Source organism: Notechis scutatus, chromosome 3 (assembly GCF_049901735.1).
Source record: "Notechis scutatus isolate UNSWTSFEM ecotype Mainland chromosome 3, rNotScu1.2, whole genome shotgun sequence".
In the NCBI taxonomy this organism is placed as follows: Eukaryota; Metazoa; Chordata; class Lepidosauria; order Squamata; family Elapidae; genus Notechis; species Notechis scutatus.
In genome coordinates this window covers 105,329,319-105,347,852 of record NC_142011.1, presented here as the reverse complement: position 1 = coordinate 105,347,852, position 18,534 = coordinate 105,329,319, and the positions used below count along the sequence as shown (strand labels likewise).

At 39.9% G+C, this 18,534-nt stretch overlaps 1 protein-coding gene across 1 annotated transcript in view; it reads left to right on the top strand.

The window, feature by feature from the left end:
• ABL2 (ABL proto-oncogene 2, non-receptor tyrosine kinase) overlaps positions 1 to 18,534 on the top strand; it is a 66,790-nt gene that overhangs the window by 1,136 nt on the left and 47,120 nt on the right. The window lies entirely within an intron of this gene.

Genomic DNA, 18,534 nt, shown 5'->3' with positions numbered 1-18,534 from the left:
ATTGTTAGGAAGAATATATGTTGGTAGCATATGGTTCTGTACAGGCTTATAAAACTTTGGGGTGATGTTTGTTAATGGTTGTACTCGTGGGATGTTTTTTGGATCTTTCTAACACGGTGCTTTGTTTGCAGTCTGAATCATTGGTGGGATTCAAACATTGTTGCCACCGGTTCGGTGGGCATGGTTTGGTGGGCGCGCTTTGCGTGCGTGCACACACTTTGCATGCATGCGTGCACCAAACGCACACTTTGCACAGGCTCAGAGGCGTTTGCACAGGCGCAGAGGCATTCTGACTCGCCTCCTGGAAGCCTGCACGATCTCCCAGTTGTTTCAGCAGCTGCCGCGCGGCACTCTTCTGTGCCGTGCAAAGCAGCTGTGCTTCAAATTCAGCGGATAAAGGTGAGTATGGGAGCCCGGGTGAGCGGGCAGGCCCAACAGCAGAACCATTAGAACAGCGGAGAGAACCGGTTTGCTCTCCATTGCTCATCGCTCCTACGGCTCTCCAGAATCGGGGAGAACCGGTCAATACCACCACTGGTCTGAATGTAGTTCATATGAGGTACAATTCTTGCTTCATGAGTACAATATTGCTTTCCCTGTTTGTTAATTTCTGTTGTGACATAAACTTGAAGTGGTATTTTTGTTTGCCTATCATTAATATCTAAAACAGTGCTTTCTGTCATATGGCTCCATTTAAAATGCTTCTAGTATATTAATAATGTTGGTAAGATGCATGCCATAAAGTGCAATAATAAAGTTTTCCTATCATATAGCCCAGAAAATGCCCCAGTGTTCTTTTTTTTTCTTTTCTAGTTTTTCGTAATAGTCATTTTATCATGATTCCTTTTTGTATTCTTTGGATGAATTGCAATGATGTGTCTACTGTTCTCAGGTTAGCAACCTGTTTCATTATGATTTTTATTGATATTAATGAGAACAAGACAAAAAGCTAGTTAGGAGGCTGTGCAGTTAGGAAGGTGAGAGATCTAATGCTTTTGGACCTTATTGTTATAGCAAGGTAAGGTTTCTCCTGTCACTCTTTTTCTCTTATGATGACGTGATAGACACAATATAATATTACTGTGCAATATTATGTTCTACGGTCATGTACAACTTTACTGTGATCGGAAATCTATGTGATTTTTATATAGAAAGCCCAAATAGGCTATTATCACTATCATATTATAAATGTTGTATCTTGCACTGAGCTGGAACTGGCCAAATGGTATTTATTCAGCTAAATATCACAGGGTGATTTACAACCTTCTATGGCATTTGATAATTTGAAATAGTTTTTGTGTACCTGTTTTGTATTTTGCTGTCTTCGTTGTAATTTGAGTTTCTATGAGTGATACTTACATTCAGCTGGAACACAAAAGGAAATAAAAGCTTATATATTTGCTGCAGGCACATAGAGAAATTTTCAAATTTACAACAGTGGCTTTTAAGCTTCAGAAACCCCATTTTCCTGGACTCCTTGAGCTGTAGAACCTCAGTTGTACATCTTGTTCTAAAGAACTCATTATATGTGATGTGAAAGCCAATTACATAGGTCATTCCCCTGAGGATACATGTGTCTAGATAAAATAATTAGTAGGTGGCATGTCCAATGGTGTTTAATCTTATTGGTGCATCAAGAGAAGAAAAATGGGTTTTTTTTGTGCTCTTGTTCTTTAATGGTGTCTGCGTTCCATATTGCTGGGCGTGATATGCTATCAATATAGCTCCTATGTCTTCTACTGAGTAATATAGAAAGATAAAGTACACCACTGAGAACCCCAGAAGGGCACTAAATGTAGATATATTTATTTGTATGTTCAATTTATACAACTGCTATCTCCCATTCATGACTCTGGGCAGCTTACAATTAAAGCAATGGAAAAAAATTGAACAATTATACAAACTTTACAAAAAACATTTAAACATTTTTTAAAGCCATATATACGTGGCTATATATATATAAGTGACTGGGAGAAAATGTATGGAAATATTGTTAAAACCTTATAGTTGTATTATGCTCTCCATATATGGAGGAACCACTTGCAATAATGTGGACATGCTCATAATGCATTTTCTTGCATCACAACCCATAAAGTACTAACATAGTGACCCCTTTAATTCCCTCCTATGTTATGGGTAGCAATGATCTTATTACTATTCTCATTAGATAGCAATTCAAATCATAAGCACTACTTTTTCATCATAAGTAAGGCAAAAAAAATATTTAATAAAACTCAGGCATAGTTTTTTTGGCAGGAGGCATTCAGAGGACAAGAAACAGTCTTCTCTCTCAGAGGAGATGTCATATTTACTTGAAGAGGGAAAATACTCTTCCAAATTGCTAACCAGAAACAACCCTTGGTAAATGAGAGAAGACACAGACATGTACTTAGATATCTTTCTCTGGTTGATCATTGAATAAGTTGTAGGATTGGGAGTCAGGAAATGCATTTGAGCCTATGATTGGAAAGCAAAGAAAATGTCCTCGCTTGGTGTGTTTTTTTTTAAACAGTCATGACAAAAAGAAGTTCTCAGGATTTAAACTTCAGTTATGTTCTACAAAACATTTCCTTATAGCTGGGTAGCTAGCAATTTATAGATTTTGTCTTCCTGAAAGGTTTGTGTAGGACTCACTGGCAAGTGATATGGTGCATTTCATTTATCAGCCATTTTACCTCTTTACTATTTTCTTAATAGCCAGCTTTGCCATGCTGAATTTCAGGAGTCACTTCACTCCTACCCTTAGCTCACAGTTCACTTTGGAAGCAATATCCATTCCATTGATGTACTGTGGAATCCATTGCCTATCAGCTTTCCAAACTGTTTTATGAAATCCTAGGGTTCTGTGAGAAGTCGAAGTTCCATGAGAGACTAAGGGCAAAAAAAGAGTTCACTTTAGCACAGCCAATTTTCTCTCACTAGAGCTTTGTCTCTAGATCAGGGGTTCTGGCAGATTGTTTTTAAAAACTAACAGATCCTCAGCTTGAGTAATTTCGAAAATCTCTTGTCTAAAATACTAAGCAGAGAAGAAAGTAATCACTGACCTGAAGCCTGTGAGGCTTCTAGCTTGCTGTTTATTCTCTCAATCTCATTCCACAGCTTGTTGAAATCAAGTTACAGATGTGGAAACAAATTCTTATCTACTACAGTAGAACAAGGAAACAGTACTCATGACAAACTCAATAGTGTCTACAAACAGAAAATGTTGTTGCTAACTTGGAATTGCATTTCATTTTTTTCCCATAAGTATATATTAAAAATACAAATAGTTATTTTTGTCTATGACACAAAATTGAATTTGGTAACAATTTTAGTATCTATATTGTACTTGTTTTTGAAGTCTTTTTCAAGATTATATAAATTTCTATCATATATAAATTTTAAGGTTATATAAATTCAGATTGTATAAATCGATGTTTTTCATCAAACAGCTTTATCAACACCAATGTTACTTTATTGTTTTGTGATATTTAATTTATCCATATAATAATAATATGGTACTGGTCCAGACTTTTGAACTTGGAATTAGAATAAGCCCTTTCATAATATATTCTAATATGGAATTGGACCTCTAATTTGTTTGTCTTTCCCCCAACTATAATCTCACTGGTAAGATGAGATACTTAACTAGCTATTAAAAGTATGAAAGTAACCAGACGTAGGATTCTTACCAGTTTGGCCCACTTCTGATGAACCGGTAGCTCCAAAGATCAGCTGAGAGAGAACCGATTCGCTCCAACGATCTTCTGTTTGTCCCACCTGGACTCAAGGCTGTCCTTCATTTCCTGCTTTTTCAAACCAGCTGCTTTGCATGGCAGGAGAAGATGCGAGGCTTGCAGGAGAAGATGATTTTCAAATGCTGCACACGCGCACAAAGCATGCTCACCTAGCCAGTTATTACACCAGTTGAATCCCACCCCTGAAAGTAACAATGTATGGCTCAATTTTAGCAATTAAATGTTTTGTATATTAATTAAATTTATTTAGCCACCTACTTCATGAAAAGTGACACTGGGCAGCATACATTAATCCAATAAAACAGTAAATATAAAACAGTCATTACCTAAAACCATTATATATTAATTATTAGAAACTGATAATTACTAGAAACTAATAAACTAAAGCTCAAGAATGATCTCATCTTTGAGGGAGGAGAAGGGGAGAAGATTCTACAATATAGGTGCCATAGCAGAAAAGACCTGCTGCCTCAGGCCTGCCTCCCTAGACATGGCTCCCTAGACATGGAACCCATAACTTACCCATTCCATTAGATCTGGGGGACTGGCCGATGAAATGGGAAGAGATAGTCCCTCAAACAATCCAGTCCAATGTCCTGTAGGGCTTAAAAGTCAACACCAGCTACTCTGGTTGCACCCAGAAACAAATTGCTAATCAATGCAGCTCATGTAACAAGGATGTAATATACTTGCTATTGGAAACACACAGAACTGTTTTATAGTTTTTCATTGGTTTTCTTGAAGATAAATGAGCAGGAGTATTTATTTTAGCACAGTGGACTGAGAGATAGACAATGTCAGTTGAAAAGTTCACGTTTCTTATTCTTTTACCCTATTCCACTCTGTACCTCGTTTTATTACTACTGTTGCAAACTGTCTATAACAGTAAAATAAAAAGTATGGTATTTCATAGTGTTAGAAACCATTTGCCCTAGGAGCCTGCATTCTGAAGAGCATGGTTTCATTTGCTATCTTGACTTTCTCTTCTTATGAAAACAAACCTATCTGATCTGCTGACTTTTTTTACAGGTAAAATTGATGAAAAGTGTATAATTCTTCTTTTGTTTGACTCCTGTTTTCAAGTTGATACCCTGTTCTTTTTTAAACATTGCTTCCTTGTTCTCTGCCTTTTGTTTTCTTATTAAAGTTTGCAACCTTCTGTTCTTTGTGGTTTTATTTATATCCATTTTCTTGTTCTCATGGGGATATTTTTACTTTTTATAGATCTATAAAAGTTTTCTTTGATTCATTAACCTGACTGTACCTAACCCTTACAATCAGTGTCCATATAATTTTGTGCTCAGGGGTCACATTCTAAGCACATCTTGATTGATGCTTGTGACCCTTTATTCTAGTTTCTTTCAGTCCTATTATTTGTTAGATTTGAGTCTTTGGAACTTTTTGGGCTATATCAGATGTATATTAACTAAGTAATTTTTAATATTTTATTCAATGTTTGTTTTTTCCTATTTTTAAAAATTTGTATCTTTAAAATATACATATGCTTCTGTGAGTCTTTGCTTTTCTTGCTTTATGTTCAGTTAGAAACGTTGGTACACTATGATCATATGTGAAATTGGAGAGAAGATTGCAAATGGTATAAGACCTTAATGGTACAGATTTTTTACACATTCACTGTTGAGGAAATCTATTTTCTATGGATGATAAAAATATCTTTTTCCTGGATTGAGAAACAATTGTCCCTCTCCAGATTGTCTCTCTGCTTATGAGTGTGACTCATAAGCACAGGTAGGTATAGATATAAATATGTACCTGTCTTTTAAGTTCAAATTTAAACCTAAAAAAATTATTGAAAATAATTCATACAATAGCTTTTTAATGTGTAAATGTAAAAAATAATGTTTCAACTTAGTAAATATGCTTAAGATACAGAAAGATCTTGACAGACTTGAACATTGGGCGCTATCTAACAAAATGAAATTCAATGGTGAAAATAGTACGGTTCTACATTTAGGCAAGGAAAACAAAATACACAGGTACAGTATATGTGGTACCTTGCTCAATAGTAGTAACTGTGAGAGGGATCTTGGTGTCCTAGTGGACAATCAATTAAATATGAATCAGCAGTGTGCTGCAGCTGCCAAAAAAGCCAACATTTAGTTCTAGACTTCATAAACAGCGATAGAATCAAGTTCACGTGAAGTGCTAATACCACTTTATAATGCCTTGGTAAGGCCATACTTGGAATGCTGCATCCAGTTTTGGTCACCACAATGTAAAAATGTTGAGAGTCTTAACAAGAGTGCAGAGAAGAGCAACAAAGATGAGAGGACTGGAGACTAAAGCATAAAGAATGGTTGCTGGAACTGGATATGTCTAGTCTTATGAAAAGAAGGACTAGGGGTGATATAATAGCAGTGTTCCGATATATCAGAGGCTGCCACAAAGAAGAGAGACTCAAACTGTTCTCCAAATAGTTTGGGGTCGCCAACCTTTTGGACCTCAGGGACCACCAAACTCATAATTTTAAATCCTGCGGACCACTAATATGAGTTTTGACTGACGGTGGCTTGCTGACGTTTTCCCAGGGTGTCTGCAGAAAGCAGCAGAGACCCTGGGAAAATCCCCAAAAAAGTCTGCAGGAAAATTCCCCACCCCGTTTTCCTATCGATCAATCATTCTTTATTTGGGATCACAGGATACTGTCTCCAGCTCTATTCTCAGGAGGGAGGGGGGAGCTTTTGGCTTCATGCAAGGGAAGCAGCAGAAGTCTTTCTCTCCCCCAAACTCCACCAGAAATGAGTCTTTGTGAGACTTGTTGCACTGGCGGAGTCTCTTGGAGCAGGATGCCTTACAGGGTCCCAAAGACTCATTTCTGGTGGAGTTTGGGGGAGAGAAAGAAAGACTTTTGCTGCTTTCCTTGCATGCAGCCAAAAGCAGAAGAAAGAACCAGAAAAAAGCAGCTTGGTGGCCAGGCGAGGTGTGAGGGGCAAGTCCCCCTCCTGCCTTCCCTCCCTCCCCTCACTACCTCGTGTTGTTCGCAATGCAAGCAACTCAAGCCTTGTGTTCCCGCGGGCCATGTGGGCCTTGTGTTCCTGTGCAGCCTGGATTAATTGCTTTGGGGGTGACATTTCTCTGCGGACCACCAAAATTTTCCTGTGGACCACCAGTGGTCCCTGGCCCACTGGCTGTTGACCACTGCTCCAAAGCACCTGAGGGTAGAACAACCAATGGGTAGAAATTAAGGAGAGAAGCAACCTAGGAGAAAATTTCTGACAGAACAATTAATCAGTGGAACAACTTGCCTTCAGAAGGTGTGAACGCTCCAACACTGTAAGTTTTAAAGAAGAGATAGGATAACAATTTGTCTGAAAGGGTTTCCTGCCTAAGCAGAGGGTTAGACTAGAAGCCTTCCAAGGTCTCTTCCAACTCTGTTATTCTATTCTATTCTATTCTATTTAAAGATTTAGTGCAAATCTCTTCAGTATACATATCGTTCCATCTCACAAAGACATTGTTCTGGGGAATGACAAGATGTGATGGAGATGTTCTCAGCAACAGCTTCTTGCTGGCTTTTCGCAATACACATACATACAGATATTTAAACAAAATTGTTTGTATTCACTTTGTCCTATTTGAACCAATCTTATTTTATCTGTATTATGCAAACAAGTGGAAAGATTAAGATAAGCATATTGTGAATTTTTTTGTAGATTTGAGACCAATGGAAATAAAAAGTTGGTACAGGGATAATTTTATTGAGTTTTTCAGTTTCATAGTACCGTAGTTTTATAGATTATAGTCAAAGTATTATCTTGTAATGGTTTTAGTTTCATTATGCTTCAGTTTTATAGATTATAGTTTTAATGTTAAAAGACTAAGTGATTCTTGAGAATTACTCTGTCTTAGAGATACATTTTGCTGTCATAATATGCTGTTATGCTACTTCTATTCCTTTCTTGAGACGTTTTAAGGCCTTGTATTTTCTATTTGTTCCTTGGCTTATTTTGTGTTGGTCATTGACTGAATAAAGTTTACTTACTTCCTGATTTTGCTTTGCTCATAAGGAGCTAAGAATAAATATTAATTTAAATTATGATGGATAACAGTTCTCACATAAATAGGAAGGGTAGCAGATACGGATGGACAAAAGGGAAGGAGGACTCTGGGATGAAGAAGATTGGAAGTGAAGGTCTTGGCCAACAGCTCACGTGGTTAACAGGGACACAGCTGTAGTGGCTGTTGAAGAAAGATTGTTGGTTTCAGTCCAGAAAAAGGGTGATGAGGGATCCTAAAATAGAATAGGCAGTATTAGATCTGGTTAGTTCATACGTAATATGCTTGTTAGTTCATACATAATCAGAAATCTACAGCATTCAATAGCACAATCGTGGGAAAAATGTTGAAGAGGACCTGTTGTAGGACTCCATTGTGGTCGTAAGTTAAGGACTATCTGTACTTGCAAGCCCTTTTAGATTAGAGAGAGTAAATACAGGTAGATTTAAAACGTTTTTAAATTCATACAATAAATTGACTAGAACTGAAAGTTGGACTTCAGAAAAAGCTTTCGTTTATACTTTTGATACATTGTTATATCTACAGAAAGGAAAGAACAACCTGTTCACATTAAAAAGCAGTCAGAAGTTATAATTCATACTTACAAAGTTTCTTTTTTTTCTTTTTTCTTTTTTTTCTTTTTTTAAAATAATTTATTACATATTTACACAAATACCATAAAACAAAACATTCCACTTATTGCAACATGAGCAAGGCAGTGTTCACTCAGTTTGAATCTCTCAGGCTATGTAAAATGTATAATCATTCACACTTATTAGATTGATATGTAACAAAAGTTTTCATCCAACTGGTATATTACAAATGTATATCTAATTACAAATAAAATTATTAATTTCCATCATACCTTCTTATTTATCTTTCTTTTGTTCATTTCATGTCTACCTTCCAATCAGTTGTACCATAAATTCCATATCTCATAGTACTCTGATTCCCCTTTGTTTTTGAGTTCCATTGACAACCTGTCCATTTCTGCACATTCCATACTTACAAAGTTTAGCTTGATATAAAACTATTTCTATTATGCGGCTTATCAATAGTTTGAAAAATAAGAAAAAAATAACTGGGCTATTGTTTTTCACTTTAAAAAATCCTTTCAAAACCTTAAATGTACCCCATGGCAGAATGCAATATATTCTACCTTAAATTCCTAATTGAAATTTATATGTGATGCTGCAGAATATAATCTTAAATTGTTAATAAATACATAATAGTGTAACTGTAAGTCATACCACGATTACAAATTTGCAGTGGATAGAGAAGGAGTCTTCAAACTTGATAGCTTTAAGACTTGTGGACTTCAACTCCCAGAATTCCTCCTCCAGTCATATTAGCTCAGGAATTCTGGGAGTTGAAGTCAACAAGTTTCAAACTTGCCAAGTTTGAAAACCCTTGGGATAGAGGGAAGCTTACTGTTAAGTCTGCTATTGCTGCAAGAACAGACCACAGCATCACTTTAAAGACACCCAGGCCCTCTAGAATTGACCTAGCAGCTTAGTTACAACTTGGCTGAATCTAATTAATACTTTAGAGATGAGGCTTTTTTTCACTTGGGAAAACTGTTATAATGAACACTACCCTTGCTGTGTTTTTGCATTTAAACATCTTTAATTGTGCTAGGCAGTAGTCCAAACCTTGAGCATATAAGCTGTGGCAGAAAAATCAGTTTTTGCTATGATTGGGTTCCTTTTTTCTTTTGCTTTTCTGGAATTGTTCTCAAAATTTCCCTTATTTTTAATTTCTTGTTACCCATGATCCTAGAATTTTTCTTATAATTAGTGGGGCACTTAATTTTATGTTACCATAATTTGAGATTATGTATTTTTACAGCCTTGTGTTGCTGATGTTTGATATACTATAAGTCAGGGGTGTCAAACTTGTGGCCCATGGGCTGGATGCGTCGTGCTGGCCACGCCCATGCCCAATTTAGCGAAGGGAAAAAAAGTGATACCTCATGTGACGATGCCATGACAACACAAGCTTGACACCCCTGCTATAAGTAAAGAATGTTTCATTGGCTGCTCACTTTAATAACAATTGAAAAATTGTCAGTGTAATACAAACATTTAAGCTCTTCCTTCTGATATCATTTCCCCCACCCAAAGGGAAAAAACTAGAAATGTAAATATGTTTTTTTGGCCAGCTGCATTTGAAATTATTCTTCAGTGGTTTCTTGTTCAGTATTATATCTGTAGCCAAGTAAAGTCAGAAGGCTCAATTTCTTATACTAAGAAAAAGTATAAGAAATTTCATGCCACGCATGAATGAATGGCTACTATTGTGTATTCTCTACCCCTGAACATACAGAATGTGCTCACATTTCATCATTTGCTGCCTGATAAAAGGTGCTTACCATTTGGAAAGTGAACCTGCCCTTAACTATGTGTGGCTCCTAACCTTTTTGGCATTCTGTAAAATCTTGAAAAAGTGGTGGTTCTCCTAAGTTGAGATAGATAGAGCCCCTTGTTGGATGTACTTATTGCTTTTGTTCATATTTATAGTGACCGGATACCATCTTGTTTTGGTTTATATTGGATTTTTATGTTAATATATTGTAATCCTCCCAAATCAGCTGGAGTTTCAGCCATATCTAAATTTACATACATAAATAAAACCCATTGAAATAGTTCCCAGCATAGATCTGAGTTTTCAATTGAATGTGTACTTTTTTGCATCTAAACATTAGGTGCCTGTCAAATCTGAAAATAATTGTTAGTTTCTAAAAGGCAAATTAGTAGACAGTTTTTTTGTCCGCTATATTCTGTTAGACAGTTGTTTCTTATATATTCTCAGATCCCCAAATATATACACTTTTTATGTAAATGAATTCATAATTCTTGTCTTATACTCATACAATAATTAATTATTGCAAACAGTTTAGCAAAAATCAATGTTCATAGTAGAAGAATTGTCTTTATCAATTATTATGTATCAATATTTGTGGACATCATAAATTTTGTGAAGCCACCTCTACCTTTTGATGATCCAGGCAACAAGATGTGACAAATTGTCTCATTTATTTTATATGCATCATTTGCTTTTAGTATCAAAATTATGTGCATATTCAAGATTTCCCATTTCAGTAGATTACAAAACAATTGCTCAGGCTTTGACATGGAGATTAGTTTCATAAATTGATATCCATCATAAGGTTTACCAAATCTTGCTTGTTTATTTTAGGATTCCACAGTTTTGAGTCCTATTTCTATCAATACTCTTAATAATAATAATAAGGATTTTTTAATTGCTCTGTTCTTTAATGCTATTAATTCTTGACTTGAAAAGCTGAAGTGAAGATTGTTATTCAGTGTGTGGGATTCATTATTTGGGCTTATATATTTTCCATTTTGTGTATGACAGAGGAAAGGGCTTTGATACTTCTTGCTTCTATTATTGACAGACTGCTGCTTATTGTAATTTCTGAATGCAGGTAGTCCTCAACTTGCTTGTCTTTGCAACTAGTTGTAGCATCAGTGGATACATGACTGTAAATTACATTTTTTGGCTACTTTCTGGTGGTTTTTGTCAGATGTTTCAGTTAACAACCACACCATTTGCTTAATGACTGAAAAATGTTTTATAAACAGGTGCTGTTATGTAGGTGCCTTGACTTATGAGTGCAACAACTTACAACCAGATTTCTGATTGCAATTGTAAGTAAAGGATTCATCTGTAGTGGTAAATTGTTAACAATAGCCTGTTAAAACAAAGTCAATTCAGTATTTGTGATGTTGCCTTGTTTTAATAGTTTAAAAGTGTAAATTAACCACAATTTCATTTAGAGCTAATATTGACCAGCAGTTAATCAGATATAAAAGTGTCCAAAATCCTTACTGCTTCATCTTAGTTTAAACTGGAAGATATCCACTGCAGTCAACAAAATTACCACAGAAGACTAGTTTCAAGCTACGTGCAGCCCCTCAGCACTCAACTTGCAATTTTGCAACCCAGTAGATCATATATTCTCTCTCTCTCTCTCTGTGTGTGTGTGTGTGTGTGTGTGTGTAAGGGGATATTTTTTTCTAGAAATAAAGATGAGAATGGGAGAGGAAAATAGGGGTGGGGAGGGGATGGAATTGAACCTCTATAATTTTCACTATAAATCAATCCCAGCCCTGGAAAATGAAATTGTGCTGCTGAAATTTGGTAGCAAAATGGCCTAGTTTCATAGTAAAATTTTCAAGTTTAAAACAAATAGGAACCAGGAGTGCAAAATCTCTTGAGAGTATTTATATTCATTTCTTCCTTAAAATTTCCTCACACCCCAAATGGGCTAAATAACAATTTGCCTGAATCCCATCCATTCTAATAATGTAATCAGAGGGCCTCCAGTGGCTGGCAAGTGAAAATAATAAGTTACAGTATTTACAACATCAGTTTAAACTTCTTTCTGCTGTAAATTTTAAATAGTGTTATACAATGGCTCATTAAGAAAAAATAATACCCTTATGATTTCTGAAGATAGTTTATGTGGAATAAATGGGCAACTAACTACATTACAAATCCCTTCAGGTTTCTTTCTGGCAGGGTTTGTAAACCACAAGACAAGCATTGTTGTATTAGCATTATCTCTTTGGAAGTTTCATTGTAACTTTTAAATGAAACACAAATAGCTGCGTTCAAGATCTTAAATGTTGAATTATTGCAATGAATTGTATTAAAATTGAATTTATTTCTCATTCTCTTTAGAATACACCAGAGAATTTAAAAATATGAAAACCACTATCTTCTTTTCCTTTAGAACTTAAGAGTTGTTCTCCAAGCCAGTGTATTATTTGGAGAACGCCAGGAGCTGTTCTTGCAAGACCTGGGGAAGACCAGAAGCTTTCTGGAGAAGGATTATGAGAATAGGGTGCTTGAGTTGCAGAATGAATGGTGCACACAATTTGGAAAATGAGGTCTCATGAAGCATTGCAAGAATAGGGCACTTTGATTTTATAAACTACTTTATTTGTCTTTTTCTAAAGTAAAAAACTCAGCCACTGAGATCTTTCCTTGCAGCAAAACTGCTCTAGTTCTCCGATCATTTTGATTAGTCTTTTCTGTGAGTTGCTCTTAGAAAGATGACCTTTTAATTTTTTTTGGAGCCTATTTTAGAGAACTTGGCTCTGTTACTGGAACAAACCCAGTTCAAGCTCTTGATTTCGAGTTTCATTCTACAAAGACTTTCTTGTTTATTCATTTTTTCTTGGATTCATTTTTTAAAAAATTAAATTTAGCAATGTTTATTTCTGTATTGTAGTTTTTAATTTGTTACTGTGGGATATTGGATGAGTGTACTATAGAATAGTGAAAACCTGACTTGGAATTCTTTACATTTTCAAGTTCTATTTATTTGAAGTACCGTATTTATGTACTAAAAATATGTACCTCTTCTAGGAGTTTAAGCTGACGAATCTGAACTATGGTGGATTGAACTAAAGATATATTTCAGATAGACAAGCAAGTATCTTTTAGATCTCCCTGATATATGGTCGGTGGCCAGAAAGACATGCTAGGTGGTCTATAACAGGCCTAATCCATCAGTTTGTTGTCATTCCGACTAATCACTCAAAAGGAGGACTTGAACCCAGAATTATGCTATGCATGATACCAAGGAGATGATATACGGAGATATTTGTGTTTATGCAGTATAATTATTTAGTTTCTGATCTTCAAGCATCTCTTTCAGTCTATGCTTATTTATGTTTACAGTGAAACTACAGTACATTAAGATCATTATGGGGACATTATGATCAGGACCTTGCTCTTTAGTATAATAGAAAATGCAATTTATAATGATATACAATAATTTGGAGACTCCAGAAAAAAATCAAATCTCAGAACTGAGTGTCCAGACCCACCTCTGAACATACAGAAGCTCAGCAATAAATCATTGGTTTCATATATTTTTAGTTTGATTTTCTGATGGATCAGAGACTTTGCTTGGTTAGAATCTTTACTGAAGACTGCCCTTTCCTTTGCTGACTTCGCTCGGGGCTCTTTATAGCCTAAGGAGCGATTCTTCTATCTTGGAGCTTGTTTCCCCTAGTCAGTGGCCATCTTGGATTGAAGCCTTCCACCACGAGGTGAGCGGCCATTTTGTAAGCCCGGGGGCCAATTTATACCCTAAGGGGCTTAATACAAAATTTTTTCAAACAGTTTCTTTCCATCGCAAGATAAGCTCAGACAGAGCTTCCCTCCCCCAGTGGAACAGCCTCTTAAGCCCAATAAGAGAAAAAGACGTAGGCAACGCACCCAATCAGTCCAGAGGGAGGTGGCTGCTAAAATCAGAGCTAATGCTCTAGCCCCTAAGAAGGCAACTCAGGCTAAGTTGAGGGCAGAAAAGCGCAGACATGCAGCCTTAGAGAGGCAGTTCAACAGAACTACTCATCAGAAGGGAGTGCAACTACAACATGTTTCAGGTGATACCCGTGGGCCCCAACCAAGCCCTCCCAGGGGAGGAGAAGTTATGAGCCTTTCCATCCTCCATCCTGATCTCTTAGGCTTCTGCAATACAATCTGATCCTCAGGATCTCAGCAGATCTGGGCCTTATTTCCAACAGGCTTATGGGCCCTATGCTCCTTCCCCTCCCTCCAGGCCTCGAACCTCTTCTCAATCTAGGCCTGAAGCCATCTTCACTCCCACAGCAGCGGGCCTTCTGCCTTCTGCCTCTACCTTTGAGCATAGACCAGGGGATATCCAAGATGTTGTCTCATTGGCCATTAGGCAGGGATTGGCTGAAGGCTTCAAGCAAATTCTTTGACCTCTGGAAAGGGTTCAGACCCTTCTCCCTTCTCAATCTATAAGTTCCTTGCCTCATCACCCTGATTTACACAGGCCCCAGGACCTCAGGGTCCATTCTTCTCTATCAGAATGGGAGGAGGTTGATGAGGAGGGAAGGGCTTCACCATCTGAACACAGTTACTCCTCTCGTTCAGAACGTGAAGAGGGCAAGACCTTTGACCAAAATCTTTCAGAGGAAGAGGATTCTCGCCCAGAGCAGACATCCTCTGCATTGGTTTTCAATCCTTCTCTCTTCAGGCCATTGCTCAGCAAGGCCTTGGACACTGCCAAGCTGTCACCGGAGGAAGTGGCTCCTGAGCCACGAGGAAATCCCTCTAGCCAGGGAGACTCGCTCTTCTCCAAGCCTGTAGTGCATGCAGAGGTTTTGCCTTCTCCCACTTTGTTCCTGGACATGGTCAAGGAACAGTGCGCTTCCCCTTCGCAGGTCCTCGCCCATTTTCTCTGTATAAGCGTTTCTACAACGTCAGCGAGGCCCTGGTCAATGCCCTGGCAGTGCCTTCTGTTGACATTCCAATTCTGGCCTCATTCTCATCTTCTGGCACTCCCATGGAGCCAGAAGATATCCTGAAACCGGATGATAAACGTTCTGAACAGGCCCTCTAGCGCAATCACCAGGCTGCTGCATGGGCTGTTCGGGCTTCAACAGCAGCATCCTTTTTTTTTTTTTTCCACGAGGGCATCCATACGGTGGCTGCGCCAACTCCAGAATAGATTGCTTGCTTCTGACCTTCGGTCTCACCAAGACCTTAATAGGATTATCGCAGCGGCGGAATTCACTGCAGATGCCACTCTCAATTCCGCCAAAATTTGCATCCAAGGCCATGGCATCTTAAGTAGCAGACAGATAACTGTTATGGCTCCGAAATTGGCAGGCGGAGTCACGTCGAAAATGGAAGCTGGCTTCAGTTCCATTCGCAGGCGATAAGCTTTTTGGCGATGCTCTGGGACCTTATCATCGAAACCAGAGATAAACGTAAAATTCTCTCTTCCTCTGGAAGAAAGCCGATTATCGCCCAGCTCCTTATCGCCCTCCTGCCTTTCGAGTGGAGACCTCATCTCGCTTCCTTCGCTCTCAGAGGCCGTACTCCCAACGCCAAGACCAACATGCAGAAGCATCTGGCAGGCAACAACCTTCTACTGGTAAACGGCTCTTTCGGGGGGGAGGGGGTTGTTCCTTCTGTCACTCTAAGTAATCCCTCGTTCTCCCCACCCATCGGAGGTCATCTAGTCTTCTTTGCCTCTAAATGGGAGGAGTCAACGACGGACGCCTGGGTGCTCAGCACTATTAGGTCAGGGTTACAATTAGACTTCCTAACACCACCCCCAGAAAATTTTTTGATCTGTCCTGTCTCTTGGGACATGTCAAGGCAAGCCCTCATGAATCAGGCCATTCAACACCTTCTTCAACCCGTTCCCCCTCTCAACGGGGACGTGGGCTTTACTCTCGCCTTTTCATCATTACCAAAGCCTTGGGGGGTGGCGAGCCATCCTTGATCTAAAATTTCTCAACCAATTTGTAAAATACAGGCAATTTAAAATGCAGACTCTGCATTCTATTTTAAGAGAGCGTTCGGGAGGGCGATCTCCTTCCATTGATCTCATGGAGGCTCTTCTCCATATCCCCATTTGGCCTCATCATCGCCAGTTTCTCCGTTTCTGTTATCAGAATACCCATTACCAGTATCGAGCACTTCCCTTCGGCCTCGCATCAGCTTCAAGGGTCTTCATGAAGGTTCTGGCAGCATTGATGGCATCTCTGCATTCTGTTCCAGTGAGGATCCAGTGCTACTTGGATGACATTTTGATTCTGTCCTCCTCCATCCATGCAGCCCATCAGGATCTGCAAATTACCCTGTCATATCTCCAGAGCCACGGATTTTTCCACTCCGTCCACTCCGATGGTTCCTGCTTCCCTACCAACGAGCAGGAACCAGCCACTCATCCATCAAGGTCCTGCTCCCACCACAAATACGGAGATCTCTCAATTGGTGGTGTTCCCCGTTAATCTGGAAGGGACTTATGTTCAGGGTCCCAGACAGGCTAGTGATAACCACTGAAGCCAGCCTCCTGGGTTGGGGTTCCCATATGCAGGGCCGGATAGCTCAGGGCATTTGGTCCAGGTCAGAGCCGACCCTTCCCATAAATTGGCTAGAGCTCAGAGCCATTTTTCTAGTTCTCAAGCATTTCAGGCACTCAGTGACCAGCTCTCATGTTCTAGTCCTTTGGACAACATGGCCGCAATGGCTCATGTCAACCGGCAAGGGGGGACAAGGTCCAGAGCCCTCTTGGGAGAGGCTCTACAGTTGGGGTTATGGGCAGAGAAATACCTGTTGTCGATCTCGGCGGACCACATCTTCGGGGTCGACAACTCCCAGGCCGACTGGCTCAGCAGGAGCCTAGTCAACCAGGCAGAATGGTCCATTCCTCCATCTCTATTCAGGGACCTTTCCCTAAGATTCGGTATGCTGCAGGTGGATCTCTTCTCCATTCCTCAAAACACCCAGGTCACCAGATTCTTCACCAGGTTTCCTTGCCAAGGAGCGGAGGGGCCCAGTGCTCTTTGGTGCAGATGGCCCAAAGGCCTCCTCTACGCATTTCCCCCGCTTCCCATCATTCCGGCAGTAATTCGGAAGATGTTGGAGGAACAAGCGGAGCTCCTCCTCCTGGCTCCCTATTGGCCAAGGAGGCCCTGGTTTGCGAACCTGATCAACCTATCGGTGGCTTCTCCTTGGAGGATCCCAGCCCATCTAATCTCCCTTCATCAGGGGATTCTGCTCCATCCAGAGCCCCAGTGGCTCAAGCTGACCATGTGGCACTTGAGCGGCAGCGGCTAGAGGAGGCTGATCTTCCAGAAAGGGTCATCATCACTATCCTGGCATCTCGCAAACCTTCTACAAAGCTCATCTATGATGCCACCTGGAAGGCCCTTTCCTGATGGTGCCTTAGGGAGGGTCTCTCTCCTGCTTCAGCCGAGTTGGCAGAGGTTCTTAGATTCCTTCAGCATGATCTGGAGAAAGGTTTGGTCCCCAACACCTTACGCAGGCAGGTTGAGGCCCTCTCCTCGGTTCTTTCATGGGGTTCGCTTCCTTCCTTAGTCACCCTTCAGTCAGGAGGTTTTTGAACAGGACTTCCAATCTGCACCCATCGGTGGTTTACAGGTATCCTTCCTGGGATCTTCATGTGGTCCTTAATGCCCTTATGAAGCCCCCCTTTTGAACCCCTTAGAACAGTGTCTCCCCGTTTCCTGACTCTGAAGGTAGTGTTCCTCGTTTCCACTTCAGCCAGGCGGGTATCCGAGCTCGCTGCTCTTTCCATCAGACAGGATGATAGGGTTGTTCTCCATCTGGATCCCTCATTTATTCCAAAGGTTAACACCTGGTTTCATAGGTCCCAGGACATTGTGTTTCCTGGCTTCTGCCCCCTCCCACACCATGACTTAGAGCGGCAGTGGCACACGCTAGACATAGGAAGGGCTCTTAGAATATACATTAAGCGCACTTCATCCTTCAGGAAGTCGGAAGCCATGTTTGTTTCCTTTTCCCTTCTCACTTGGGGCACAAGGCCTCTTCTCCTACTATTAGCAGGTGGGTTAGATCTTGCATTGAGCAGGCCTACAAAGCTGTGGCCCTTCCGGTTCCTCAAGGTCTGACGGCGCACTCTACCAGAAGCGCGGCCACTTCTGCTGCCTGGGTGACCCAAGCACCCTTGGAGGAGATCTCTTGTGCAGCCACGTGGACTTCCCCGTCTCCTTTCATCAGACACTACCGTCTGGATGCCTTTGCCTCAGCGACTGCATCCTTTGGCAGACAGGTGTTTCAACGAGTGGTTTAACAGTCGGTCTGATGAGCCGGACGAGGACCCGCCCATGGACATGCAACCTTTGTTATGTCCCATCCTGAGCTCTCGATGCAGCATGGAAGAGAATGGGCATTGGTAGAAGTTACCCTGAATGCCCTTTCTAACTATGCTGCGAGA